The sequence below is a fragment of the Podarcis gaigeae genome (genome assembly GCF_964106915.1).
Source record: "Podarcis gaigeae genome assembly, chromosome: 8".
NCBI lineage: Eukaryota > Metazoa > Chordata > Lepidosauria > Squamata > Lacertidae > Podarcis > Podarcis gaigeae.
Window position 1 is genome coordinate 77,061,153 of NC_139684.1, and position 27,007 is coordinate 77,088,159.

Here is a 27,007-nt window from a genome sequence, read left to right on the forward strand (position 1 = left end):
ACTCAGCTGTCCTACAGCTGGGGAAGGCAGCGGGCAGACCGTTTGGGGCAGTGTGGAATCTGTGGGTGCCCAAGCCACTGTGTCACTCCCAGGAGAGATGCGTAGCTCCGACACACTGCGGGCCCCACGATTAGTGCTGCCCGGCATTTTGTCACCCCCCCTTAGTGGTGACACCTAGGGCAGACCACCCCCAATGCACCCCCTTCCTCCGCCCCTGTCTGGCGGAGGAACTCTCACAAATGAAGGGCTCAGCCACACTTACCTTTTGCCTTGTGCTTTCCATGTACAGTTTAGTGCTTAAAGCTCTGCTTTGTGTTGGGAAATTCAGGAAATATTGCTTAACAGAAAGTAAAGTAGTTGGGTGTAATTCTAGAGTGAATATTTGAATAATTTCTTTTGTATAACTTTTGTATAATTGAAAGTCCTTTTAAAAAAATTATCCTTTCTGTTTTTCCTGCTTTCTTTTCTTTTGTTTCTTGTTTTCTCTTTATCTTTCAGGTAGTGTCATAGAAGGACACTGATGTGCAGTACACATCAGCAAAGATCAGAGAGAGAGAGGATCACACAGTGATGTTTAAAAGAATACAATTCTGCTGGTTCCTACTTACCTGGAGAAAGCAGGGCCAAGAGGAGGCAGGTGCTCAGAAGTGCTTTCTGCATTCTTGAAAGATTTAGCGACTCAGAGCAGAGATGTACCAAGGCAGAGAACTGATGCTGGTAGAGTCTTACATGGAGATATTTAAAGGCTATAGATTCATGATGCGGGCATCTCTTGGGAATAAATGGTTCAGTGAGGTCTGGGGGTGGGTAGTGTGTGTTTGCCAAGAAGATACAGAGGGACATAGCGAAATTCACAGCTCTGTGCCAAAATTGGCTGATTTATTCAACTTTGAGTTCCATTAGCTGTTGCCAGACACTTCTCAGAATTTATTTCTATATAATTATTCTACAATTTATTCGTAACTCGTGTTAGCTTTATATTACATGGATGCCCTGAAATGGATATACAGCCAATGCCTGAGCCCAAATTCCACCTACACCATTTTTAATCCAGATCATTGTCTGTGTAAGTTCATTCTATTTCACCCCACAGCACTCACTGCACAGGGGAGGGTGGAACTGCAGACCTCAGATGTATCGCCTTCACATGGGGTTGCATTATGATGACAGTAGGAGCATTTCAGAGTTGTCACTGCATTAAAGTGATAGAAGTCAATACAGGAGTTTTTGTGAGATGTTTTGAACTTAAAGGTATTTTGGATGGAGATGGAACAGTAAGTCTATATAAAACATGAAAGCCCCACTTGCAAGTATGTCAAATATATTTCAGATTTATCCTACAAATTTTAATTTTAAATTTGATAAAAATCAGAATATACAAGCGTTAAAATACTAAAACAGATTAAAATACTAAAACAGATTAAAATTGCAAAAACTTTCTAAGCATTTCAGTAGGCTTGTCTAAACAAGAATGTTTTTAGCAGATGCTGAGCAGAATACAGTGAGTGTCCCTGACTGTTCTCAGTGATTTGACCAGGGGGAAGCAATCTTTTTTAAAATAATGGCCTCCATCTGTTGCACTGATTTCAAGCTTTGCCTAAACTGATAAAGTCTCAGACTAATATGAGTATATATGACACAGAGTCCTAAAACGTTTAAAATTGTAAGTACTATTATCTAGGTCTGGATAACCCTTCAACACCTTTTGTAAAACTAACAAATTGATGGGGGTGGATTGTTCCCATAAAACCTTATATATACAATATTATACATTTCTGAATGTATTTCCATACACCCCAAAAGTTCTCTTCTTGGACAGCCCCACCACAAGTGCTAGCATGCCTCCCTCTAACTAAAAGCTCTGCAAAACATTGGTTCTATTCAGAAGAAATAAGGACAATTGCTCTGCAACTGTTTGCTATCTCTGTATTACCGCAATGTCCAAGGGACTATGGAAAGTTATTGTGTCCTTGATGGACAAAGCAATATACTGAAAAGAAGCAGTACTGCAGCCTTTCCTATAACTCAGAATGGGTTCTAACTTGCTTCACATGAGTATTTTTTTAACAATTCCCCCATACCTCAAATCAAAGGACAGCTAAAGACTCAAGATATGGCACAGGGGACTGCTGAAGTAGCCAAGCTAGATAGCGCTTGAGCGAATTGGACAGTGTTAGGGACATTGTGACGTGCACTGAATATTGGAGTGAGTGCCACTGACTGTTCCCATTGCTAGAAAAAGTACAAGCAAAAAATCTTGCAGAGTAACTGAATTATTTTCCTGAAAGACTATTACCCAAAATTCAGCCACTTAATAGTACTCTGACTATCAAAGATGATATGCAGCACACTTTTCCATGTCCCATTAGCTGCTGTGCAGAAGTACAAAACATCTTAAGCAAACAAAGCAATTCAAAGAAAACAACAACAGGCAAACACCCAAACTCCAAGCAGCCGAACGAGGACTGGGCATGTCAGAAGCCCCAGAATGTTGCATGCCAGTTGAAATAGAAAGATGAAAAGTGGGGCAGTGGTGGGAAAAGATTTTGACTAATGGTGGGATTAAGACTTTGACCAATTCTCTTGTTCATTAAAATACTTCCAAGGTTCTCTGTCTACAAAACAATTCAAGATGAATCAGAATTGCTATGCCTAGCTAATTCTCCTTTCATGCATACAATGGCCACCGTGGATTTTAACACTTTATTCTTTTTAGTTTTCTAGAATGGGCATTCACTGATTAAAGTAACTAAAAGCAGTTAGTTCTGTACTGTAAAAGGCAGGCCCAGGCCTTTTTGGCTTAGCTATGCCGTTGACTCAAATGAAAATGTAATCATGAAAATAAAGTTTTATGAGATTATTAATTTCTCCAACATTGTATCAAGGTGGTGTGAGATTTGTGAAGCATTATAACAATTATTTGCATGGCCCTTGAGAAAATATTTAAGGCAGCTGTTATTATAATTCCTGGAGGATGGTTTCCTATTTTCCTATAGGCACAATAATTTGGTGTGACACATCGTGGGAAAGTGGGCAAATCATGAAAAGGAAAACAAACGTTCACATTAGTCCCTCATCAGAGCATTGGAAAGAGTGGTTGAATCAGTGAATGAGAATGTTGATATTTATTTATAAACTTCTTAAACCCCTAAAATCTCATAAGCCGATCAAAAACCTGGGACTTGAGTCAACACAATAGTGTAATTATGAAAGTGAACAAATAATACCACTTTGATGTAAAGTGGTTTTCCTTCACTTGTAGCAGAAAGGCCAGAATTGTATACTATTGGGTGGTTTTAAATTGTTTAGGTGCCACACCTCCATTGTTGGGTCCAGCGGGAATTGGGGGTCACTGGGGGGTGGATGTATCTGTGGAAAGTGCAGGCAGGTGTTGGTGGTGGGGTGGTTTTAAGTTTTGGAGAGGTCGGGTCATGTCCCAATTTCCCTCAGTGGGATGTTGGAGGCTATCAAAGTATCTAATCAGCCAAATGTCTTGTTGGATGTATATTTTCTGACACCTAAAGATACATTATGAAGGTGACAGGAAAGGCTCCCTGGGGAGATCATTGCACAAACAGGAAGATACAGTCTTTAGGCATGATGGGAGGTATTTAGGAGGGTTTAAAAGCTTTAAATATACTGAATTTAGCCCCACCTGTCATAAGTGCATCAGAACATGGGAAAGCTGTCTCACTCAACATCTATTTATTTATCTACATCATCCATATTTTCCTACATTTCACTGTATTTTCTGGCTCATGGATGAGCCCAGAGGGTATTGTCCAACTCCCTGCAATTTAGAAATGCATTGACACACTGAATGACAGTTTTGAAAGTAAGGGAAACAATGAGCTTCCATAGTAGCTCAAATGTGGGGATACAAGTCGCGAAGAAGTAGACAGCTGGAAAAAGAAGACTGTTTGAGTTTAGCACAGATCTTCAGGTGGGCTGTGGTTGTGTTTGCTGACATGCATATCCTATTAAATTAATGCTGGGAGTGAGTGGGTCCACAAATCTTCATGGAATGCACATCAAATTGTATCAATCAACTTGGAATTCCAAGGCCAGAATTAAATGTGAGGTTTCTTAGAAAATCACATCTCCATTGGTATCTCTCCTTATGCTCCACTGAAGCTGTTTTCCTAGCTATTGCCCTGAGGCTCATGTGGCCCTGATGCCAAGTTGGATATGGAAGACGTGTACTATCTGTCAGAATTACTTTGTGTTTCTGAAAAACAAATTACCTGATTACAAAATTGTTAATATGTATTTAATAACCATCACATGCAAAATTCAGGAGCTTAATTGTAGCTGTACCACTGAGGCGAAATGGACTTTATAATAGCTTGATTTGCACATTTAGAAGTTCTTTCAGTTAAACCATCTTGGGTCAATATTTATCACCATTTTTGACTTTTTCTATCTAAAGTTGCTAGTGCATAAGATATCACAAGGTGCTTGGTTGCTTTCAGTTCAACAAACACTCACTGCTACTATTCTGGTAAGAAATACTCAATAATACAAACCTCAATAAGAGAGAACTTGACAATAGCACATGCTACCATACCTTAACATATGACAATGCACAATTCCTCTGTGTTACACTTATGTAGGGAAATTTTAATTATACGTTTGAAAAAAACTGAGAAATAAAGACATTGTCAGCTACCCAGATACTAGCATAGTCAAACTGAGCTTCTTTATTTATTCCAAAAAAAATTAAAAAATGTAGTAATGTGTTTTGTAAGGTCAAGCTAAGAAAAACCAAACAAACACTTTTCCTGCTCCGTTTCCCCTTTGGTCCATCCCAGATACCCAGCAATGCTGTTTTACTTATACATTATTTCCTAAGATTTATACATGACTTAAATGTAAAAGAAAAAAAGTAGCAGTTACAAACAGATAAATATGAGAAATCATCAGAATATACAAGAGTTAAAATACTGTACTAAAACAGATTAAAACGGCAACAACTTTCTAAGCATCTCAGTCGGCTTGTCTAAACAAGAATGTTTTTAGCAGGTGCTGTGCAGAGTACATTGAGTGCCCCTGACTGATCTCAGTGCTAGAGAAGGTAGCAACTGAATTAATTTACTGAAACACTATTTCCCAAAATTCACCCACTTAATAGTACTATTTGACCAGGGGGAGGCATGCAAGGAGTGATGAATGGACCCAGTGCTCTACCTGCAGCAACTTCCTTAGCGATCTTTTTTAAAATACTGACTCCATCTGTTCCACTGTTTTCAAGTGTCCACTAAACTGAGAAACTATCAGACTGATATGTGATATGTGTAGCCGGGCTACTGCAAGCCTTTCATTTTTATTAGTATTCTCTATTAAAATAAAAAAAAGGATTGTGACTTTTATTCAGTATATTTAAAGCTTGCACTTCATACTAGCTTTAGAGCAGAAATGTCTAAAAGAATCCAATAATGTTTTGGATAGTGAGGGTACAGCAGATTTTCAGCCAACAAGTAAGGCAGCTCCCTCTTGTACTGGTGCTGGGGGTAATGAGGTAGGGTTATTGTAGGAACACAGACAGCTCCTACTTAGATTATTGCTCTGAGAAGGCCTCTAAGTCATTGAATCATAAAATTCTAGAAGAGTTGTAGAGTTGAAATATATGAAGGTATTCTGAGCGCCATCTTGTCGAAGCTGCTGAAATACAGGATTCTCAACTAAATCTTAAATGACACACAGTCATCCAACCTGATGCCTTCTGATTATCTCCCACCCCCCATTTTTTGGTATCTTCTCACAATACTATGACCAGCAACAATGCTCTCAGAGACTGACTGCTGGCCATAATTTGTTACACAAATGTGAACTAGTACTGCTGCTACTCAGGTGTCCAATGCCTATGGGAAGCTGCTGGGTTTTTCTTGGATAAAGGGATATATTTGCGGTGAGACAATGCCTCTGTCTTTGCTCTTTTTTGCTGTGTGGAGTCTAACTCAGATGGAAGGTGAATATGATGTTTTTATCATCTTCCATGCCCCAGAAAAAGGACTGCTGAGGTATTACCGGCACAGCTGGGGTCCGGTCGTGTGGGAGGCAGCCATTTCCCACCACCGGAAACAGGAAGCCTCAGCCCTAGTCAGCTTCAACAGGGCTTAATAATGAGAGTACATGTTGAGAATGTGTGATGGCCTGGGAATCCAATTCAGAGGTTGAACCGGAGGGATCCCAGCCTGCACAGGAGTCCCCGCCTCCAGGGCCGGCTGAGCTGGGGCAGGGCCTTGAAGCTGAAGCGCCTGCACATGTGCCGGATCGTCAGGAGCAGGCACCAGGTGAATCCACTCTGGTTTGCCTCAAAGTTTTTGGTGGGAGGCGATGAGGACGGTAGATTTCACGATTAACAGGTCCTACAATTCAGTGATAGGTGAAACCCCGTATTTTGTGCTCCACGGAGAGAAGCCGCAGGTGCATTTCTTCCGTGTGTTTGGGTCACCGGCCTTGGTGCCGGTGCCAAAAGCTCAACAAAAGCAAGGTGGTCCTAGGTTCCAGAAGATGATCTTCTGTGGGTATGAACCTGCGACAAAGGGGTGGAGGTTTGCATATCCAGAAGGTGATCAGACCAAGCTTCTGATCAGCAAACATGCTGAGTTCTGTGAGCAGGATGGTTGGTCAAGGCGCAATGCGAATCCTGACGTTCTCTCAGAATGTCTGTCCGATTCTGAGGAGGAAGGAGAGCCAGAGGCTGAACCTGTTGATGAGGACCAGGTCGATGACCAGGGTCAAGAACAGGGTTGGGCATCTCCACAGGTTGTTAAAACAGAGCCCAAGAGTGAGACTTCGTCTCCTGTTAGCATAATGCAGAAAGCCCGAAGATGCACTAAGTCAGAGGGGGAGTCCTGTGATGTAGAGGACACACTTGCTGGCCCCAGTGGGTCAGAAAGAACACCTGAGCTTGTGCTCAGGCGATCCGCTCGAGCAACGAAGGGAATTCCACCTGAGAGGTATCAGGCCACCAGTGTGTGGGTTGGTTTCGCACAGTGCGAGTCTGGGAGTTGTGAGGAGGTTCAACAGTTGCCTGACAAAGACGCCAGGAAGGGGTGAAAGGCAATGGGAAGGGGATTGAACTCTCAGAGGTCTGTACATGTATGTTCACAGTTTCCCTCAGGATGCGAGACGAGAGGGGGTGTGGAGAGAATCAGAACTTACAGGGTTAAGAAGTTCTGAGTGACGTCTCACATTCTGAGGCGTGGCTCACAGGGTTCACAGAGGGGAGTGTTTCTCTGTATGTTCAGTGTTCTTCCGTTCTCCGGCGGTGAGGAAGCAAGATGTGTGCTCGTTCACTGGGTCTGATTTATGTTGTTTTTCTACACGATTAAAGACTGAAAAAGATAAGCTAGAACGCTCGTCTGCAGCCTGATTTGTCACACACGCACTGCATCAGTTTCTACGCTGCGGTAACTCTGCTACAAGTAGCTGACGGTGACCAGAGCGGCGCAAGGAAGTGTGCCGGGCTAAGTACTTCCAAAGGCTACACAATAGCCATAGGTTTCGCCATAGTTCGAAAGCACCCTTAAGTGCAAGTAGATAAATAGGTACCGCATTATAGCGGGAAGGTAAACGGCATTTCCGTGTGCTGCGCTGGTGCAGGCTCGCCAGAGCAGCTTCGTCATGCTGGCCACGTGACCCGGAAGTGTCTTCGGACAGCGCTGGCCCCCGGCCTCTTAAGCAAGATGGGCGCACAACCCCAGAGTCGGACACGACTGGCCCGTACAGGCAGGAATACCTTTACCTTTACCTAATAAAATAAAAAAGAGTGTGACTTTTATTCAGTATATTTAGGGCTTGCACTTCATAGCAGGTTTAAAGCAGAGATGCCTCAAAGAATCCGATAATGTTTTGGATAGTGAGGGTACAGCAGATTTTCAGCCAACAAGCAAGGCCTTGTACTGGTGTTGGGGGTAATGTGGTTGGGTTATTGTAGGCACATGGACAGCTCCTACTTAGATTCTTGCTCTGAGAAGGTCTCTAAGTCACTGAATCATAAAATCCTAGAAGAACAGAGTTATAGAATTGGAAGGTACTCTGAGCACCATTTTGTACAACCCGCTGCAATACAGGATTCTCAACTAAATCTTAAATGACACACGACCATCCAAACTGAGGCCTTCTGATTATTCCCCCCATTTTTTAGTATCTTCTCACAATGCTATGACCACCAACAATGTTCTCAGAGACTGACTGCTGGCCATAATTTGTTACACAAATGTGAACTAGTACTGCTGCTACTCAGGTGTCCAATGCCTATGGGAAGCTGCTGGGTTTTTCTTGGATAAAGGGATGTATTTGCAATGAGACAATGCCTCTGTCTTTGCTCTTTTTTGGTGTGGAATCTTACTCAGATGGAAGGAGAATATATTTTTATCATCTTCCATGCCCCAGAAAAAAGGACTGCCTAGGTGGGAAAGCCAAACATAGCTCAGGGGTATTGATAGATGCCAGGGACAAAGAGATATTTCCTGAATCATGTACATTTACTATAAAGTGATTACCAAGAGCTGATGAAATCATTTTCTGCAACTTCATTTCTACTTGTTTCAATGGCATCAGATTCTTGGGAAGGAGTGAAGATACTTTGAGTTATTTGGACTGCTTGCCTTTGGTCACACTGTCTTGACTTGAACCAAGCTAGTCGTTTGCATCTGCTTCACACCCTTCTTCTGTACCAACCTCATCCATATGCCCTGAATTCCCCCTTTTACTGGAAACCAACTTTATTTCTGGTACCTGACCATTTTCCCAATAATGTATATTTTAATTGTTTTCATAAATGTATTACAAAATACCACATAAACAAGATACACACACACACACCCTCTGAAATCTTGGCAGCTACCACATACATATTCATACCTTTATAACATTTGTTTCTCTCTTAGATTCTCTACAAAATTATCTGGTTATTCCATCAGGGTTGTATGGAAGCATCCATCCAAACTGTGGTCAGCTTCTCCAACCATTGCATCAAGAAGTTTATGACATGGCCACAACATCTGGTTTTGCAGTGATGCTGCAGATAACACATTGTTTAGAAGCTTTTAGCTAAGATATGAAGTAAATGGCCACAGAATGGGAAAAAAGGCATCCATTCTTTCTTTCCTTTCAGCACTATTGCATTACAGGTCATTTCCCCAGTTATAGTCAATTTCCATTTCCATACATAGGTGTAATTTGTTTGGTCACCATTTTAAGATGCAGGGGGAAAAACATCCTGCAGGTCAAATGGCCGCTCTGCAGGTTTTCACCTATTTTTCAGCAACCTTGACAGCTAGGGAGGATAGGACATTGGGATGGGTTGAGGAGGGGAGCCTTTGTCTGTGAGCCCACACAAGGCCCAATGGGTCATGACAACCCTCCCAATGGAGGTTCAAGCAAGATCATAGCACCTGGTCCATGTCAGGAGTGACCTCACAACTCTGGCTTGAACCCATCCTGTTCATCAGCCAACAGGTGGGTTACTTGATACTGGATCCATATCCAATGCCTTGGTCAAAGCATACACTTGTAATCAATACAAGTTCTGGACTATTTCAACCCAAGACAGATCTCCTGCGTTCCTTTCTATGGTTTGCCCCTCACTTGCTATGGACACAGTATGTAGTTGACAGCAAATTGCACTGGGGAAAGCAGTACCACATAGATAGCATTGGATCCAATGTAGCATAGAGCCCACAAATCAAATTCTGCAGAGCTGATAAAGGAGGGTGACATGCTCAATCTTATCAAAAGGCACAGAGAGATCAAGCAGGAGAAGCAGAGTCACACTCCTCCTGCCACACTTCTGGTAAATGTCCTAAATTTTGGTGACCAAGGGTGCATCTGTCGCATAACCAGATGTGAATCCATGTTGGAATGAGTTTAGAACATTCTTCTCATTTAAGAATGCTTGCAGCTGCCCCTACAAAACCAAAATGCTCTTGGAAGCATGACTACCATATAACATGCAAATATAAAGACAGATAAAATAATTACATATGCTAACAGTATGTTTTATTTTGGCACTTCCAGATCCCAATGCTCTTACCCTAAATGGTCTGTAGTGCCCAGCCTGCTTCACTTACAAAGATAAAAATTATCTGAATGATGAGATCATCAACTCCCAAGGGAATGAAAATCAGTGTGTTGATACTTGAAGTTTATATGTTCAGAAGTAAGATTGTTACAAATCCTGCAAATTCCATGACAAAAACATGCCCACCTCATTCTGTCTCTCCCTCCTTTTGTTCTTCAAATTCCAATATCAGCACACACACACACACACAGAGAGAGAGAGAGAGAGAGAGAGAGAGAGAGAGAGAGAGAGAGGGGTAGGTTTTGGCTCCAAACGACTCTGATGAGCACTGCAGCCCTAATCAGCGTCAACAGGGGTTAATAATAAGAGTACATGTCGAGAATGGATGAATTAAGCATTGGCTTTATTTTATTTTGTCCACATCTAACTGATCACAAAGTCTTTACTTTCAGGCACTTTTCATTTTCTGTTTGAAGAAGGCACCACTTGGTCCAGTGACCTGATTCAAACCTAGGAGCACTTTGTTCTATTAATCCATTCAAATTGTATTTCAATCTGTCTCTAAACATCTGTCAACTTTGTCATTGCAATTATATGTCATATGGGTGAGTCATATGTCTATATTTGTAGAAGGCAGTCCTGAATTAGATGAACAGTCAGAAGACAACCCTCTCCTTCAAGGCGTCCTTCATTTGAAAGCTTCTCTGGTCCAGTTCTGGTTTAAAGACCAAGAACAATAAGCAGAGAGAATAGGGCTTTCCATCAGCCACTAGAATTGGGAGGACTAAGTGGGCAGGCAAACAGTTCAAAATTAAGCCTGCACCACTATAGTGAGATGAATTTCTAGATTATGAATTTGAATTTATAGAGAAAAATCAGCAAAGATGAATATTATGCAAACCTGGGATCTCTTCTTTGGAGATACATTTCCCCTGTCTTGTGATGCACAACTGACCAGTCTAATGCTTAGACTGCCTATGATTGGCTGACGGATCTTCCAATAAATATCTGTTTTAGGACAGAGGCATTTGTGTGTGTGAGGTTTTGTGCTACCATGTAAATTTAGCAGTAGAAGCAAGTAGGGCTGAATAAAACACAAAGCCAATTCTCATATATCCTGTCAAATACCCTTTCTCATCATTCCACACATTCTGCATATATAAAACATACAGAAAAAGAATACAGATATGTCAAAAGAGTTTATTTTGATCATGAATTTCACAAACAGTGAAAAAGAAAACCCAGTAGGCCTCAGCCCCTCCTCTCAACATAAGCTGTTATTATATTCTGCTGGTACCATGAACAATGGAATTGACAAGGAGGAGAGCTTTCCTCTCTCCTATCTACCCTTCAAGAACGTTCTGCTCCAAGGCTTTCTTAGCATCAGAGCATTTGGTTACAATCCGCTCTAAGTGAAGATAGCCATATGTAAATCTTTTCCCATTAAGGGCACACATGTCTTCAGTTGCACAGCCTTTGAGTGTCAGTGGCGGAAGGAAACCATATACATCTGGGAAATAAAAAGTATAAGGTTTGCATGAGTTCTTTATTAGGTCCTAGGGAAGACCATGCTTATAAAAGCTTAGTGTGTTTGGAATCAACACATGGTAGGATTAATCTGTCAGCCAGTCACCACTAGTGCATGCCTTAGGAAACTTAACCAGTGAACGAATGAAGCCCAGCAGGTGGCCAAATGTGTCACTTTTACCAAGGCTATACCCACTTGCCTTTCTCCGAGCCTCCTTTCTTTTCAACTTTTGGCCAAGGTGTGTGGCAAGACACAGTCCTCCAGGACCAGCACCCAATGGTTCATACTGCTGTGCAGAGGAGCAGTTATGTGCCGGCTGGTTCTGCACCTTCCCTTGTATCCCTCTGCCCTGATGCCCCTTGCACATTTGAGGAAAAGGGTGTGCTGTAAGGAGCCTGCTGTGCTTGTTTATGCTCCCCACACAATGCAAAACCCTGCCCCTGAGTGAGTCTGTCTCTAGTTCTTAAGTAATTTTAACAGCAGTAGATTGGAATCCAAAAGAGAATAGAAACTTGTCAGCTGGAAATTCTCAGCTTGCACCAGCTTGTATCAGATGTAGAAATTACCCATAGACTATAAATGATTTCTACACATTGAACCAATGCTTTCAAGGCAGGACAGTGCTATCTGGTCCTACACCCCCCCCCCTTGTATCCCTATTTTTTGATGCCCCTTGTCCATTAGAGGACAAAAGTGTGCTGTGAGGAGCCTACTGTACCTTTGTAAACACCCCACACAATGCAAACCCCTGCCCATGAGCGAGCCTGTCTCCTTTAGCTCTTACACAATTGTAACAGGGGTAGATTGGAATACGAAACAGGACTAGAGCATCCTCCTTTTCCTCAGAGAAAGAAATCAAAGCTACATACACATAACACATATAAAAAGCAAACAAAGATTAGACATTGCTTTTCTGGCAGTGATAAGGAAACAGAGGAGCAGATTTTATTAGCTGACTGGAAATATTACTCACATATAGCCCCGCTAGAATAGTCAATGCACTTGGTCTCATTGCCAAGGCAGCTGACAGTCCCCTGACCTTCGCAGGTTTGGCCGAAGCAGGCTGGGCACCATAGACCATTGGGGGAAAGATCCTCACGAGGTGGAACTACCAAAGTAAATGCCTACAGTCAGTATATTGATAAACATCATTCCCCCTCCCCTTCTCATTACTGTTAACTTTATTTCATTTATTTCATGCTTTCTAGTAACTTCTGATCTTACCTGGACTTGCTATCTCCGCATTGTGCCCTACTTTGGCCATCAACTTTGCAGAAAAGGCACAGCTGCTGAGCGTCTATAAATAAAGATTTTGTTTTTCATCTTTTCTCAGGCATGCTCATTTTCATTCTATTTCCCACAGTTCTCACTTTGTATATGGGTATTCAAAGCTACAGTTTATGGGTATTCAAAGCTTTGTATATGGGTATTCAAAGCTATATGGGTATTTGAAGCTACAGTCAGCTGCATTCTCTTGGAGGTCATTTCTCTTACTATGAGTGCAAGCAAGTAGTCAGCAGACCCAGACCCCAAATTTTTTAGAGCTGTGTCAAGATTTTCCATATTATTTTCTCTTTCTCTGCCTACAGCCCCAGCCCTTATGCATATAAAGTATGACTGATGAATAAAGAGGACTAAAGTATTCTGCGTCCTAAGAGGAGACCATCTACTTCATCCATTCCAGATTCATCACAGAATTGTTGATCTGGAAGGGACCCTAAGGGTCATCTAGTCCAACCCCCTGTAATGCAGGATACCGAGCTAAAGCCTCCACGACAGATGGCCATCCAATCTCTGCTTCAAAACCTCCAATAAGCTGATTCCACAATGTCCTGATTGAGAACATTCCACAGTAAAACAACTCTTACTGTGAGAAAGTTTTACCTGAAGTTTAGGTGGAATCTCCTTTCTTGAACGATTCAAAGATCAGTTGTAGATACTTATTAGACCCTTGCACCTAGTGTCTGAATGGACTGAAAAACAAAGATGCTATACTTTGCCTGTAACTGGGTGGAAGTTATATGACGGCTTAATAAGCCATTAACTTTCAGAGATGCAGAAACTCACCATAGAGAGGTTCCTTATTACACTTGTATGTTCCGCAGCAGAAGACCTTCATCTGGAGGTATTTACCATTGGCTGAAGTTAAACTGTAATCACCTGAGTGGCAACGTTGGGAATGACCACATCCCCGGTAAGTTGCCACTTTATACTGTTGAACTGTGAAGAACAAAAGGAAACAAATCACAAGATCTGCAAGAATTCTGATTAATTCCCTCGAAATGTATTTATTTTTAATGATGGTTCCTATTAACTAAATCCTTTACTCTTCCATGAAAAACTACGTAATGCACAGTTCTTGAATCAATAGATGAACCTAATCACCCTGTGCTGAACCAGCAGCGTAATCAGGGCACCTCATTAGAAGGGTCTCGGTGGAAGTCTCCATTCCCAGCGATGGCCTTAGCAAGTCAATCTGGGTAGATTGGCACCTGGTGAGAGGCCATATTTCATGACATGACCCTGTGGTTTCACCCCTTCAGTAGGCAACTGGAATGGATTTATAACCAAAGCCAGAGCCAAAAGTCTACTTACACCAGTAATCAATAAATTTGTGGCCATTTTTAATCTAGATCATTTTGTGAGTGAGTTCATTCTATCACACCTCACACAGGGGAGGGTGACACTGCGACTGGTACCAAAACCATGTACAGCACATAGTGCTCTTTGGAAAAAAGTTGGGGTTTAGATGCAAGTAATAATCAATACATTATATTAATTTGCACATGAACAACATTTATTGGGGTGAACAAGAATAAGTGAAAAGTTCCAGCTCACCTATATTATTATCCAGAACACCAGAGACACAGATTGGGTTAGAGCGACAGATCTCAGATTTTTTACCTTTACATGAAGTTGCATTACTATTACAGGAGGAACAAATCAGAGATGTCGCTGCATAAAGGAGATAGAGGTTATTGCAGCAGATTTCCTGAGATGGTAACAAGCTTAATGGTCTTTTCAGTGTCATTAAAAGATGATTAAAAGAATCCAATTCTGCAGGTTGATTCTTACCTGGAGAAAGCAGGGCCAAGAGGAGGCAGGTGCTCAGAAGTGCTTTCTGCATTCTAGAAAGATTTGGTGACTCAGAGCAGAGATGTACCAAGGCAGAGAACTGATGCTGGTAGAGTCTTACGTGGAGATATTTAAAGGCTATAGATTCATGATGTGGGCAACTCTTGGGAACAAATGGTTCAGTAAGGTCTGGGAGTGGGGGCTGTGTGTTTGCCAAGAAGACACAGAGGGACATAGTGAAATTCAAAGCTCCATGCTGAAATTGGCTGATTTATTCATCTTTGATGGCACACATATTTTTGGTATGATAAGGTAAAAGCTCATAAAGGATTTGGGAACCACATATTTTGAAAGTCATTGTATGAGGTGTGAGATAGATATAAGCATTTATTAGAATGTAAGACACCATGATGACTATCGCCTCTTTAGGCAATGAGTGTGAAAAAGATAAATATGAGTAAAAATTGGGCCACCTATGAACAATTAGTGAAGGAGATGGATAACCAATGGAAATCAAAACCTTATGAGGAGGTCAAAGGTTTTGTGAATGACTGGTTCCATTATCTTCAAATTAATGAAATATTTAAAGATGATAAAAAGAAAAATGGATTTGGATATATAAAATCAAGATTTGAATTAGAATTATTAAATAATAAAGTTAAAATATTATCTAAAATGTATAAATTATTATTAGAATAGCATTTGAAAGATGAAAAAGTTAAATCAGTTATTATACATTGGGCTAAAGATATTGGTCATAATATACAATTAGAGAATTGGAAAAAATTATGGAGAGAGAGGGAATAAATATATGGGGGCCAAGATGGCGTCCGGCACTCTTCTTAGCTGCGCCACTGCTGTCCGTGCCGGTAAAAACCTCCTCCGGCCTCTTTGGCCCTCTTAGCAGAGTTTACACAGCGGTGAAACACTGTTGCTTGTGTGGGAATAACTCAGACTGCAAAGCAGGCTTTTCTCTTATCTCCAATAGCCTTTAATCAGTAGAATAACATCGTACATTCAGCCCGGCGAATTGACTGGCATTCTCGCCGCTTCTCCACAAAAGCGAAAGGAAAAAGACACACAGAGAAACACTCCCCTCTGTGAATATAGCCACGCCTCAGAATGTGAGACATCACTCAGAACTGTTTAACCCTGTCAGTTCTGATTCTCCTCACACCCCCTCTCGTCTCGCATCCTGAGGGAAACTGTGAGGACACATCTACAGACCTCTTTGAGTTCAACACCTTCCCCATTGCCTCTTGCCCCTTCCTGGCTTCTGCTTCAGGCAACTGTTGAACCTCCTCAAAACTCTCAGGTTCACACTGTGCGAAACCAACCCACGCACTGGTGACCTGAAACCTCTCAGGTGGGACCCCCTTCGTGGTGTGTGCAGACCGTCTGAGCACTGTCTCAGGTGCTCCTTCTGACCCACTGGGTCCAGCAAGTGATTCACTGGCACCAGAAGACTCCCCCTCTGACTTACTGCGTCTTCGGGCCTTCTGAACTTTGCTAACGGGAGACGAAGGCTCACTCTTGGGCTCTCTTTTAACAACCTGTGGAGATGCCCAATCCTGTTCTTGACCTTGGTCAGAGACCTGGTCCTCATCAACAGGTTCAGCCTCTGCCTCTCCCTCCTCCTCAGAATCAGACAGACATTCTGAGAGAACGTCAGGAGTCGCATGGACCCTTGACCAACCATTCTGCTCACAGAACTCAGCATTTCTGCTAACTAGAAGCCTGGACTGATCACCATCTGGATATGCAAACTTCCACCCCTTTGTCCCAGGCTCATACCCACAAAAGATCATTTTCCGGGACCTCGGGTCACCCTCCTTTCGTTGAGCCTTTGGCACAGGCACCCAGGCTTGTGAACCAAACACCCGGAAGAAATGCAGCTTCGGCTTCTGTCCGTGGAGTAAGAAATACGGAGTGTCACCTACCACTGAATTGTAGGACCTGTTCATCATGAAATTGGCCGTCTTTATCGCCTCCCCCAAAAAACTTTGAGGCAAACCAGAGTCATACAGTAAAGTGTTAGCTGCTTGAGCTAGCATTTTGCTCCTGCGCTCCGCCACACCAATCTCCTGAGGAGAATTAGCACCCGTCAACCAGTGACGTATTCCCTTCTGGCGGAAGAAACTCTGCAGAGCAAACCCAGTGACCTCTGCGCCTCGGTCACTCTGAAACCCCTGCACCTTGGTGGAAAACTGTAGTTCCACTGCCGCAACCCAATCTTTGATCAGTTGCGCTGCCTCGCTTTTCCGTCTCAGCGAGAAGACCCCGCCGGTTTGGGTAAAATCATCTGTCAGCGTCAGCGCAAATCTGGCCCCGCCCAGACTCTCTGGCATGGGCCCAAAAAGGTCAGAGTGCACAAGCTCAAAAGGCTTTCTGGTTACCCTCTCCAACCTGGGATAACTGCACCCTTTTACCTTTGCCCTTCTGCATGCCCTACAATCTAGGGATCGGTCACATGCTTTTATCTTGCACCCTACTGTGTACTGGGGCAACTTTTGGATATCTTCCCAAGAGCCATGTGACATTCTTTTGTGCCACAAGTGAGCACATGAATCATGAGTGGGAACGTTTGCACACTTTGTCTGTGCTCCTTCAGTGTCCCCCTCACCCTCCAGAGGTGTCTTCAGAATAAAGAGATTGTTCTGACATGCAACACTGATGAGTTGCCTCCCACCCCTGGAAATAGAACAGACATTATTTTCAAAGCAAACCTTGTACCTCTCCTGTAAGAGACAAGATACAGATAACAGACAATGTTTCATCTCAGGCACAACATAGACCTCCAGCTCCGCCTGCAAGAAAGAAACAAACACATTTCCAACAGTGCTCAAATGTCTTTGTGACCCATCAGCAAAAATAACTGTTTTCCCAGTTGAAACAGCCCTGCTGTTCCACATCTCAACACTAGGTGGCGCTGGCATCAGGTGATGACTGGCTCCAGAGTCTATGACCCAGCGCAGCACTCTCTCCTCACTGGAGTTGTCCTTTATCGTTGCCATAGCAGCAGCTAGGTGATAATGATTGTCCTCCACACATCCTGTGTCACGTCCTCCCTGCGCTTTCCCACGCTGGCCTCCTTTCCTGGACTGGCTGCCATGGAAACCTGGCTGACTGCCATGGGAAGCGACCTTGCAGACATCCTGCCCAGCCTCTCTGGCTCTCCGGGGGCAGAAACGATGCAGATGGTCAGGCGAATTGCAAATAAAGCAGCGACGAGTGGAAAAAGCCTGAACTGTGCCTTCCGCTGGCCTGCCCCCCCCCTCTGCAACCGGATGGGCTCCCTGTGCCAGCTCGGCCCTCTCTTAGATGGCGTTCCTGTTCGTCACTCAAGCGTCCTGTCACATACGCCAGCGTAAGATCCGCAGGATTCATCGATTCCAAAGTTAGACAAAAATTGTCATAACTTTTGTCCAAAGAGCTGAGCAAAATATAAACTTTCAGTTCCTCAGAAAAGTTGACTTGCAACAGCTTCAGCTGGTTGAAAACAGAAAGCATCTCAGTCACATGCTTTCTGATGCTATCCCCAGGACGCAGCCTCATCTCAAACAAGCGTCTGGTAGTGTGGATCTTTGCCCCAGCTGTGGTCCTGTGATGCACTCTCTCTAGTGCCTGGTAGGCCTCATGAGCAGTCTCCAGCCCCTCTACCAAAGGTAGCTGTGAACCCTCCAAACTGAGCACCATAGCTCCCAGGGCTTTGTGATTTCTTCTCTGCGAAGCATGGGCAGCTGCAATATCTGCTGCCGAAGCGCTGGCTGCCGCTTGTTGTGGAGGCCCTTGGACCGCCTCCCACAGACCCTTGGCTACCAGCCATGCCTTCAGCTTCCTACTCCACTCCTCCCAATTCTTTCCATCTAATTTTTGAAAAGGGACGGAGAATGAATCCTGGCCGTCTGCCATCTTCTCCCCCGGGGCTCAGTGTACTCACGTAACAGCAGCTGCTCCGGCATCTGGTTCTGCAGACCAGCTCCTCCCAGCGAGCTCCTCTCTGCCTCAAACGTTAGGCACAGCTCCAACTGGCTCCAGCTTCTCCTCAGCTGGCTTCTCCCACACACAGACACATCCCAGCAACAGCTTCAAAGCTTGGTTGACCTCCATAACCTATGGGGGCCAAGATGACATCCAGCACTCTTCTTAGCTGCGCCACTGCTGTCCGTGCCGGTAAAAACCTCCTCCAGCCTCTTTGGCCCTCTTAGCAGAGTTTACACAGCGGTGAAACACTGTTGCTTGTGTGGGAATAACTCAGACTGCAAAGCAGGCTTTTCTCTTATCTCCAATAGCCTTTAATCAGTAGAATAACATCGTACATTCAGCCCGGCGAATTGACTGGCATTCTCGCCGCTTCTCCACAAAAGCGAAAGGAAAAAGACACACAGAGAAACACTCCCCTCTGTGAATATAGCCACGCCTCAGAATGTGAGACGTCACTCAGAACTGTTTAACCCTGTCAGTTCTGATTCTCCTCACAAAATATTACTGCCTGCAGTGCTTTAATAGAAAATATAATGAAAATGATGTACAGATGGTATATAACATCAGTGAAATGAGCTAAAATGTATAAAACAAATAATAAATGTTGGAAATATAAGGAAAAAGAAGGTACTTTTTACCATATGTGGTGGGAATGTAAGAAAGTGAAGGACTTCTGGGAAATTATTTCTAATGAGATTTAAAAGATGTTGAAATATATTTTTTTTAAAAAACAAAACAAAACCAGAAACCATTTTACTTGGTATTGTAGGTACAGATATTCAAAAGTTTGATTAAAAATGTTTTTATATGCGACAACTGCAGCAAGAATACTATTAGCCTAATGATGGAAGCAGGAAGAATTACCAACAAAAGAAGAGTGGCAGGTGAAATTGATGGATTATGCTGAGTTGGCAAAATTAACTGGGAAAATTCGGAACCAGGAAGACCAGACTTTCCTGAAGGACTGGAAGAAATTCATGGTATATTTGAAAGACAATTGTAATCAATTGACATCGCTTGTAGGGTTACAATAAGTTTTGTAAGGAGACCTATATGAATTATTGCGAAGGAGGACTAAGAAGGAGTTTATTTAGGATTTGGATTCAATAGCAATAACTATAATAATAAAATGCAAAATTAGAAAGGAAGTAAGAAAACCATCAGTCGAGGTTGATGGAAGTCCTAGGCTGTGATAGCCAAAGGTTTGTTATGTTATTTAAAATGGGATGTAATGTTTGGAAAACACATGTAAAAACTAATTATATATATATATAATATAAACACATGTAAAAACTAATTATATAAAACTCAAAGATGAATAAATCTATATCTATATGTGTGTGTATATATATATATATATATTTGCTTTCGTAGATTTTCACGGGTACAGGAATGCAGGTTTTGGTGTCCTCGGGTGTCTTCCCGTGTAAAAGTTGGGGTGTCTAGGCGACGTTTCGACGAGGTCTCACTCGTCATCTTCAGGCTGGTGCTTTCGGCTTCTTGTTACTGGAACAGAGCGGGATCTCAATGTTTGAGTTCCTATAAATACTGTAGAGGGGGTGTGGTGTCTAGCCTCCAATGTTCTGGGCAGAGAGGAAGTTCCCAGGCTAGTGTGCCTTTTCTTCTTTTGTTCCTTAATTACTTGAGAGATACCTTGAGTGATTTCTTGAGTGATATCCTGAGTACCACTTAGGTGGGTCATTAGGTGTGGATTAGTTGCTAAAGTCTTTGTGTCTTGACCTCTTGAACTTTGTGAAGAGTTTTCCTGAGAAGATGGCTGTATTGCACTCTTTAACACGGAACATCACCACAAGAGAATAATCATGGAAGCCATCGAGATAGAGAAACACCCTCACAACATGAACAAGCGTGACGACACATCCCGCTTGCCAGACATCTGGAAATTAGCCCTCCCCACAAAAACTGACACCAGATCCAGAGGCACACAGAACGCCAACACCAATCAACCACACCAGACCCAAACCCAGACCCTCTCCACAGATGAATTACTGACACCATCCAGTAGCCAATCCATGGTGGCACCTCCGGATGCTGCACCCCCCTGCAATCCCTACACAGATCTGGCTGACACAAGCCACCAAACCACAGCTCGCCCCTATACACGAAGCCAAGCCAAAGCACAACTAAGTGCAATACAGCCATCTTCTCAGGAAAACTCTTCACAAAGTTCAAGAGGTCAAGACACAAAGACTTTAGCAACTAATCCACACCTAATGACCCACCTAAGTGGTACTCAGGATATCACTCAAGAAATCACTCAAGGTATCTCTCAAGTAATTAAGGAACAAAAGAAGAAAAGGCACACTAGCCTGGGAACTTCCTCTCTGCCCAGAACATTGGAGGCTAGACACCACACCCCCTCTACAGTATTTATAGGAACTCAAACATTGAGATCCCGCTCTGTTCCAGTAACAAGAAGCCGAAAGCACCAGCCTGAAGATGACGAGTGAGACCTCGTCGAAACGTCGCCTAGACACCCCAACTTTTACACGGGAAGACACCCGAGGACACCAAAACCTGCATATATATATATATATATATATATATATTCATATTTGAGTTTCATTAGCTGCTACCAGACACTTCTCAGAATATTTTTCTATATAACTAATTTACAATTTACTCATAACTCGTATTAGCTTTACAGCCAATGCCTGAACTAAAATTCCACCTACACCATTTTTAATCCAGATCATTGTTTGTGTGAGTTCATTCTGTTGCACCCCACAGTACTCACTGCACAGGGGAGGGTGGAACTGCAACTGGTACCACAACCTTAGGTTCCTTGGAGAAAAAGTGGGATATAAATGCAATTAATAAATAATAATAATCTCCACATGAAAGTCATTTCCCAGGGTGACCAAGAATAAGTGTGAAGTTTCAGCTCACCTATATTGTTATCCAGAACACCAGAGGTGCAGGATGCATTAGATTTACAGCCCTCAGATGTATCACCTTCAAATGGGGTTGCATTACTATGACAGTAGGAGCATTTCAGAGATGTCACTGCCTAAAACTGCAGTGTTTCTCAACCTGTGGGCCCCCAGATGTTGTTGGACTACAGCTCCCATCATTTCTAGCCAGCATGACCACTGGTCAGGGATGATGGAAGTTGTAGTCCAACAACATCTGAGGACCCACAGGTTGAGAACCACTGTGATAGAGGTTGATGCAGGAGATTTTGTGAGATGGTTAAGAACTTAATGGTATATTGGGTGGAGATGGAACAGTTAGTCTATATAAAACATGAAACAATTCTCTTTCTGTGTGTGAGCATCCTTTGTTCCAGAAACAGAGAAGAAGTTTCAAGAAGCAGCAGAAGGCTGATTCTTTTGTCTATGGAAGGACATTTTCTTTGAGAACTGTTCTTTGGATGTGCGCAGTGTGATAGGAGATACTGATAACAATGGTTCTGTATAACTTGTTGTAACTTGTTGTGAGTCTGTTGCTTGTTCCTTGTGGTGAGAGAAGCAGAGAGAGATTCATGGACTCTTACTGGACTCTAAGCCTGCCTTGACCACGGCAGTGGTGAATGTCTGCATATATTTGCTACCAATATGCTATTATGTCCATCAAGTAATGTCCTACACTTGACTGAATCTTTACGGCGGCCATGAGTGTTTATTGCCTACTGTGTGTACCTTCCAACCCTGAAGATGCTTCCAAGGAAGGAGCTGCATTGAGATGTAACTCTGCTGAGTATGGATACACACACACACACACACACACACACACACAGAGGAAAGTGATGCCAGACCCAGTCCTTCTAAATCATCCATTAGAGGTTGATGGATTGATCCAACACTTTCATCATTTTCAAATGATAAGAAGAATCAGAGAGGAGATGGACCAGGAAGGGGAACTGATGCAGGTAGAGACTTACATGGAGATATTTATAGGCCAAGGATTCATGATGTGGACAACACTTGGGAACAAATGGTTCTATTAGCTGTTCCCATCTTCAGCCTCCTTAGCTTGATATTGCTTGGATGCACTGGAGGCTTCAACGAGTAAAAACAATCCTCGTATCATGGAGGTAGTCAACTTCACAGGGGGTAGGGAGTCATGACAAAAGACCTCAGGAGCTGAATGTGTCAATGACTAAGAAATGTACCACGTGAGAACCAAGCACTCACAGAGCCTGGAGCTATCTGTCTCCACCAACTATGCAAACAAGGTCATACCATCAACCACTCTCTACTAGTCATGTGTAAGGCAGCAGGCAATGTACAAAGGGCAGTTGAAGGAGACATTGTTGGTCCAGCTGAAAATACCCCAAAGGCCATTAATGCAGAGCCAATGACAATGAAGCATTCAACTGGGTTATAGGGAAGTAAGGTTGAGGTAGAAAGTAAAATTGCTCGTGCGTAAAGGTACCCTGAAGGTCATCTTGTCAAACCCGTTGCAATGCAGCATTTTCAATTAAATTTTAAAAGACAGGTGGCCATCCAACCCAAAACTTTCTGACTATGCCCACCACCAAAATAGAACAACCAATGTCCAAAGCCTAACTGATGTTGCTAAAACACAGTGTCATGCAAGGAGAGAGCCTACCAGAACCCCACATCACAAAGCAAACTTCTAGGATTGGAAGTGTCTCAGTTCCAGTTTGGAATTTAGAGATAGTTGAGGTATGCTAAACACAGTAGGTAGAATCTGCCAAGAATGTGTACAAAGGCAAAGTGGCTACATGAGCAAAGTGGTTGCTAATGGTTTACAGCTGCTTCAAAACCCATCTTCAGTACGAACTTCATCCATCTTCCCCAAATAGGAGCTATTCAGAACAGGGTGGACAGTCATCTGCTGGGGATCTGCTTCCTGCATTGGAAGTATTCATCAGGGCCAGCTATACATGTTGGTCCCACATGAGCTGATAAAAGGGTCAAATAGGCAACTTACCGGGTCCAATAGAGGGGGGTCAAACTGGGCCTGGACCAAAGGCCAGGCAGAACAGCTCCATCTTGCAGGCCCTGCGGAAGGATGTTGAGTACAGATTCCTGGCTGTACCAGAGGAATTGGGTTGTCATGAAAGCTACACCTCTGGAAATCTCAGTTTTGCACAACTGTTAAAGGTGAAAAAGGTTGGCCCTGACATTTCTAGATTATGCCTGTGTATGAGGGAGAGACGGGGGGGGGGGAGGGAGGGAGGGAGTAGACAGAGAGTTCTATGTTACTTGAAGCAAGTTAATCCCTTTTGTAGTTGCAGAACGGCTTTCTGTGGGTCTGCTGCAGGGGAAGGGAAGATTCTTCAGTATGGGAAAACATCCCAGGGCTTAGGTTACTGTCTGTCACATCCATAAATAATGTCATGTGAATGGGTTTGAGGGGCTGTGTCTCGTCAGTAGTTGCACCATAATTTTGGAACTGGAACATTTCTGAAATGGGGTATTCCCAGCCTATCTGGTGGTTCTGGGTATCAAACCTGGGGTTTTCTTCATACAAAGCATCATTGAGCTATCATTTCTCTCAGAAATATTGTTTACTGCAGATTCTTGAATTTGGGCTGAAACCAGCTTCATAGATACTTTAGTCCAAATACTTTTCCAATGTATTGGGTCAATAATCTTGCCTATAACAGTCTCTCAACAAGATTGTAACCCTGTTATGTCACCTGTTTATTGTCCTATTATCATTGTACTTATCTTGCACTGGGGTTATATGACATAACCATATTCTATTGATTTATCAGCTACATTATAGTTTTTTTGAGCTATCTACATAATTGCTGGGACGCGGGTGGCGCTGTGGGTAAAACCTCAGTGCCTAGGGCTTGCCGATCGCATGGCTGGCGGTTTGAATCCCCGCGGCGGGGTGAGCTCCCATCTTTCGGTCCCAGCTCCTGCCCACCTAGCAGTTCGAAAGCACCCTTAAGTGCAAGTAGATAAACAGGTACCGCTTTATAGCGGGAAGGTAAACGGCATTTCCGTGTGCTGCGCTGGTGCTGGCTTGCCAGAGCAGCTTTGTCACGCTGGTCATGTGACCCGGAAGTGTCTCCGGACAGCACTGGCCCCCGGCCTCTTAAGTGAGATGGGCGCACAACCCTAGAGTCGGACACGAATGGCCCGTATGGGCAGGGGTACCTTTACCTTACATAATTGCTACCCTGAACCATCCTGAACCAATTAAAATCATTTTGTCTTCAGATCAGCCCTCATCACAATATCATGCCATTACATATAATCATTTGTCAGTGTCTTTCTTTATTAAGACTTTGACTAATTCTCTTGTTCATTAAAAGTCTTAATTTGAATCCTAGAATTGTAGAGTATAAAGGAGCCCAAAGGGTCTAGTCCAACTCCCTACAATTTAGACATACATTGACACACTAAATGACAGTTCTGAAAGTAAGCGAAACACTGAGCTTCCAGAGTAGCCTGAATGAGGGATACAAGATAAGTCCTAGAGAAGCAGATAGCTGGACAAAGCAGATTGAGTTTTATAACAGCTTGATTTGCGCATTTAGAACTTATTTCAGCTAAACTGTGTTGGGTCTATATTTATCAGCATTTCTGGCTTGGCCTAGTGCTTAAGATACCACAAGGTGCTTGGTTGCTTTTAATTCAACAGACCCACACTGCTACTATTCTGGTAAGAAATACTACATAATACAAACCTAAATAAGAGAGAACTTGACAATAGCACTTCCTACCACATCTTTACATATCTTAACATACTCCAGCATAGTGATCCTACTTTGCAGAAAACTCTGCAAATCACATTTCTGTGAGGAGAATAGGAGTTCTCTTAGGACTACAGTTCCCAGAATGCTTTGGGTGAAGCCTTGAATTATTCAGATTAGCATAACACTGTCTTGCATACATAATGCAGATGGGGCCTTAATTCAATATCACCCACTGGCCTCAGTCTTGTATACCTGAAGGAGCATCTCCACCCCGGACACTGAGATCCAGCGCCGAGGGCCTTCTAGCGGTTCCCTCACTGCAAGAAGTGAGGTTACAGGGAACCAGGCAGAGGGCCTTCTCAGTAGTGGCACCCCCCCCTGCGAAACACCCTCCCACCAGATGTCAAGGAAATAAACAACTATCCTACTTTTAAAAGACATCTGAAGCCAGCCCTGTTTAGGGAAGTTTTTAATATTTAATGCTGTAATGTGTTTTTAATGTTGGATTGGGAGACACCCAGCGTGGCTGGGGAAACCCAGCCAGATGGGTGGGTATAAAGAAATTATTATTATTATTATTATTATTGTTGTTGTTGTTGTTGTTATTAATATTATTATTAATATTACTGTACTTGAATGCACTCTAGAGTTTCAGTTCCCCCCAGTATACATATTTTAATTCTCCTCATGATCTTATTTTTACTTGACTCCCCTCTTGAAAAACTGGTGGGGGGAGTGCTAATATTTCCCCCTCATTAACCATTTTAAGGAGTTGATCATATGGACTTAACATTCTGTGGTGGACAATATCAGGTGGGAAAATGCTTTCTGAACTGCAAATGCTGCATACACAACCATATATCCAACATTCTGGTCAGTGACCAAAATAAATTGATTCATTCATACACCCAAAGCACATGATTCTGCCCCCACCCCAAAAAAATGGAATCCTGGGAACTGTAATTTGTTGAGGATGCTGGGATTTATAGCTATCTGATGGGCAAACCATGATTGTTTTGGGAAAATAATGTGGTTTATATGGTGTGTGTATGCTGCCTTTGCCTCATGGCTAGATTTACTGGATACGAAATAGCTTCTTATGGACAAGAGATAAGAGAGCCAGTGTGGTATAGTGGTTAAGAATGGCGGACTCGTAATCTGGTGAACCGGGTTCACTTCCTTGCTCCTCCACATGCAGCTGCTGGGTGACATTGGTCTAGTCACACTTCTCTGAAGTCCCTCAGCCTCACTCACCTCACAGAGTGTTTGTTGTGGGAGGAGGAAGGGAATGGAGATTCTTAGCCACTTTGAGACTCCTTAGGGTAGTGATAAAGCGGGATATCAAATCCAAACTCTTCTTCTTCCCTTTCCAGGGCTCACAGGGGGCAAAACTCTGTCTTCCTGGGAAAAGGTAGGCATCCCTACCTGGCTTCTCCATCCTTCCCAATGATCTGCCCCTTGGAGCAACACTGTATAGGATTGTTGAGCTTTTGCTGGGAGTATGTTGGGGGTCCAATGATCGAACAGGATTGAACACGGACACCCCATGATTGGCCAGTAGATCACAATCAACCTGTTGGACATGCCTGCTGTAGAGAATGAAATCCTAGGGTGCAGGGTGCAAAATGCTGCTCCTTTGCAAAAGGTGTTCCCTGCAGAGAAGGTGGTTGAATGTGAGCATCACCACACAGGTTGGACTGTTCTGTTTACCAGCTGCAAGGAACCTAAGGACTCGATCCTGCCAGGT

At 43.1% G+C, this 27,007-nt stretch overlaps 1 protein-coding gene across 3 annotated transcripts in view; it reads right to left on the reverse strand.

Moving 5' to 3' along the window:
- The window catches only part of LOC310851697 (phospholipase A2 inhibitor gamma subunit B-like), a 223,610-nt gene that overhangs the window by 10,506 nt on the left and 186,097 nt on the right, over positions 1-27,007 (reverse strand). Inside the window, exons 2-4 of one of the 3 annotated variants that reach the window (XM_083754340.1) lie at positions 14,397-14,513; positions 13,626-13,778; positions 12,532-12,666 (exon numbers count right to left, since the gene is read on the reverse strand). The gene's annotated coding sequence lies outside the window, so the exon portion shown is untranslated. Of the gene's footprint in view, positions 1-12,531; positions 12,667-13,625; positions 13,779-14,396; positions 15,157-27,007 lie in introns of those variants that run through there. The other 2 variants (XM_083754339.1, XM_083754341.1) reach the window with 2 other exon arrangements.